Raw genomic sequence first — 4184 nt, 5'->3', positions numbered from 1 at the left:
ACTTTTATAGATATAATAGATAGATTATGCTAGATATATTTCCATATGTCTGAATACCCTATATACAAATTTTCAAATCTGTAGATAAAAAATGTATTGAATATATAGGTTGAGAATTGTTGTCTCTCTCTCTCTCTCTCTCTCTGGCTACCTCACACACACACACATTTTCACTTTTATAGATATAATAGATAGATTATGCTAGATATATTTCCATATGTCTGAATACCCTATATACAAATTTTCAAATCTGTAGATAAAAAATGTATTGAATATATAGGTTGAGAATTGTTGTCTCTCTCTCTCTCTCTCTCTCTCTCTCTCTCTCTCTCTCTCTCTCTCTCTCTGGCTACCTCACACACACACACATTTTCACTTTTATAGATATAATAGATAGATTATGCTAGATATATTTCCATATGTCTGAATACCCTATATACAAACTTTCAAATCTGTAGATAAAAAATTTGTTGAGTATATAGGTTGAGAATTGTTCTCTCTCTCTCACACGAAACTGTGCGCTCGGCTTCTTCCCCCCCTTCCCACCCCAAATGCTTGGGAAACTGTGCACTGTTTTTGTTGGTTTTCAAGCTGCCTCTTCCCCCCCCCACACACACACACAGTTTAACAGTAGTAGGAGGTCAAGAGAAAGAGGGTGAGAGAGAGAGAAGAGTAAGTTGGTGAGAGAGAGAGAAAAGAGAAAGAGGGTGTTGGTTTTATATTTTTATTATCGTCTAATATTTTGAAAGCTGAATTTCTAATAAAATGTGCATCTATAGGAGATAATGCCTGGGAATGTGTTCCCCCCCCCCCACAGTTTAACAGTGGTGTGACGTCAAGAGAAAGAGGGTGAGAGAGAGGGAAGAGTAAGTGGGTGAGAGAGAGAAAGAGAGAGAAAAAAAAAGAAAGACGGTGTTGGTTTTGTGAAAAAAGTTGTTATTTACAATTGTTCGCATTCTTGGCCTTTTGGTCAAGATCAAAGTGTAGTATCTGTTCTTCAGATGCTGCACTTCTATTTCTTGTTCTCTTTCGGTGGAGGAGAAATCCTCCACGACTGAGACAATTTTTATTTTTGTACCTTTTCTCCACGTTAAAAAACGACCCTGGTGTCTAACTGTCCCGTGGGGAGGCATAATAAATAGGTACAATTGTTCGCCATTAGTGGATGTTGACGTCACGTCACGTGACATGACTAAGCGTTTTTTTTTTTAGTATGAATAACATTTTTTGTTTTAATTATAAAGTCTACACTTAATTTTATAGAAAATGATGTATATATAATAGAAAAAAAAAATTACTGGTTTTGTTGGATTCAAGTGGATCCCCCCCCCTCCAGTTTAAGAGATAGCAGGTCACGTGGTAATATACAAAATGGCTAGCGTAAATATAAAGATCGGTTTTTTTATCGACGAATATTTTGAAAGCTGAATTTTTTTTTATTCCTGTACATTTTTTCCTGATATTTTTCGTTAAAACTCTTGTATAAATACTATTTTTAACCAGTTAAATACGTTGGAGACATTGTCATGGAGTTTAATAATCTCTAGAACAAAGCTGAAGAGAAATTACAAAAGTATCGGTAAAACAAAGTGTTTGTTTACATTTGTTCGCCATTACTGGATGTTGACGTCACGTCACGTGACATGACTAAGCGTTTTTGGATTATGTAATATTAACATTAAAATGACAGGTTTTTTTTGGGGCCCCCCTAGGAGAGAAATGATCAGTTCACCCCCTTTTAATGGTCCGTTTGGTGTGGAATTTCGATATTTGTCATGCGGGTGATCAAGGTTCAATATGATACATAATTTGTCAACTTTGGTTGTGTCTGTCAAAAGTTTGAGCTGACGTCACGTCACGTGACACGTATTGAATAACGTTAAAATGACAGGTTTTTTGGGGGGCCCCCCTAGGAGAAAAACGATCAGTTGACCCCTTTCTACTGGTCCGTTTGACGTGAAATTTCGATATTTGTCATCCGGGTGATCAAGGTGCAATATGATACCAAATTTGTCAACTCTGGTTCCGTCTTTCAAAAGTTTTAGCGTTACAAACAAACATACATACATACATACATACATACACACCGATTTTTGCCTTTTATATATATAGAAGATAGCAGGGCTACCCGGCGTTGCTCGGGACCGTATAAACAATGAAAAAACAAAAGCAGATATTGAACATATGTTTGATTCTTAGGGGAGAGGAATCTTTCATCTCTATGTATTATTTGTTTTATCTACCCTAGGACTGATATTGTTCATGTTTTATCCCTAGCATAGGTAATTTACAGCATGTATATGAAATTGTTTTACCTTAGGGAGAAGAGAACAGGTAATATACAACATAATGTGTCTATATTACATCCCTGGCAACGCCTAGAAACCAGCTAGAACATGTATTTCAGTCAATCTTTATTATATCCTGGGCTATGCCGGGAAACCAGCTAATCTCTTTTTAGTGACTTGACCACCAAAATACCTCCCTAAGTGTGTCCTTTCTTTTGAACTTATTAGATATAGGTATCTAGAAATGTGTGTGAAATTTTGTTGAATGCATTGTTCACTATGATTTTCTTATTGTTCTACACAATATCAACTGTAGCGAAATAACACAGTAAACTTAGTGTAGTGTTAGAATAAAGAGCAAAGGAAAAAATTAGAATCATATTTTGTAATTGCAAATCTAAATTTGCTAGCATGTACCAGTATTTGCCAGGTTGTGGAAATTTGGAACTTATAACATATGTAGTGGCCTTTTCCTAGATACCTATTGCTAAAAATTATACTTTCATTTTGTTAGAAAAATCTCTCTTCAGATGCCCTGCATCATTCAAAATAAAAACAAATATTTTTATAATTGTTTCAGTATATTGCTACACAATGTGAAAGTTTTTAACGTTTGTAAAAAAAATCATGAATGTGCTTATATTGCAAAAAAGAAAATATCAGTGCACAGTATTGAAAGTGTTTGAGATTCAAAAGTCTGTAACATTTCTACTAACTTCATAAGATGTCATGTGAGAAACTGAATTGAATATCAAGACATTATCTGAAGCGTTTTTATTTTGGTGTAACATATGTGTTTACAGTGAACCTTAACTTTTAATAAACAGATTGGTATGCAATGACATAGGCTAAGAATCTTTAACAAAATATATATAAATTGGAAAAATGTGTGAACAAATGAAAAAAAAATGATCCGCTCCACTTGATGACATCAAGCACAGTAATATTTTAGTGAAGAAAATATGAAATTGATGTTCAGTGATTAGTTTGGATGAATGAGAAAATGTAATTGTTTGATGCATAAAAATAACTCAGTTGCTGTATTTGATATTAAGCAGCAAAATATAGTGATTTGAATATTTGGGAAAACATCAAACCAGATTATGTAAAAAGAAAAAAAAAAGATGAAATTAGAAAATATATATTTTATGTTTATGAGTTCTGCCAATCAAAATTTTGTGGCAGAAATTGGGTGATTACCATGCAATTTTATTTTGGTAAAATTCTTAAATTATTAGAATGTTTATTATAATTTCTAATTAGTGACTTGTTATAATCAAAATCCGCCCTAAAGAGTGTCCTTTCTTTTATTAGGTATCAGAGTAGGTATCAAGATTTCTACTTCTATACAAATGTGATATTTCAGATCTGTACATAAAAAATTTGTTGAATATATAGGTTGAGAATTGTTCTGTGTCGCTCTCTCTCACACACACACGCATTCTCACTTTTATAGATATAATAGATAGATTACTCTAGATATATTTCCATATGTCTGAATACCCTATATACAAATTTTCAAATCTGTAGATAAAAAAATTTGTTGAGTATATAGGTTGAAAATTGTTCTCTCTCTCTCACACACACATTCTCAATTTTAGAGATATAATAGATAGATTATGCTAGATATATTTCCATATGTCTGAATACCCTATATACAAATTTTCTAATCTGTAGATCAAATATTTGTTGAATATATAGGTTGAAAATTGTTCTTACTCTCTCTCTCTCTCTCTCTGGCTACCTCACACACACATTCTAACTTTTATAGATATAATAGATAGATTATGCTAGATATATTTCCATATGTGTGAATCCCCTATATACAAATTTTCTAATTTGTAGATAAAAAATTTGTAGAGTGCATAGGTTGAGAATTGTTCTCTCTATCTCTCA

The 4184-nt window shown here is 33.0% G+C and overlaps 1 pseudogene; it reads left to right on the top strand.

Moving 5' to 3' along the window:
- The first annotated feature begins 949 nt into the window (after positions 1-949).
- LOC145248494 (U2 spliceosomal RNA) lies at positions 950-1083 on the top strand (annotated as a pseudogene).
- Positions 1084-4184: the final 3101 nt, after the last annotated feature.

Source organism: Euprymna scolopes, chromosome 26, assembly GCF_053919585.1.
Source record: "Euprymna scolopes isolate OS-2025 chromosome 26, ASM5391958v1, whole genome shotgun sequence".
In the NCBI taxonomy this organism is placed as follows: Eukaryota; Metazoa; Mollusca; class Cephalopoda; order Sepiida; family Sepiolidae; genus Euprymna; species Euprymna scolopes.
This window is presented reverse-complemented; position numbering and strand designations above follow the sequence as displayed.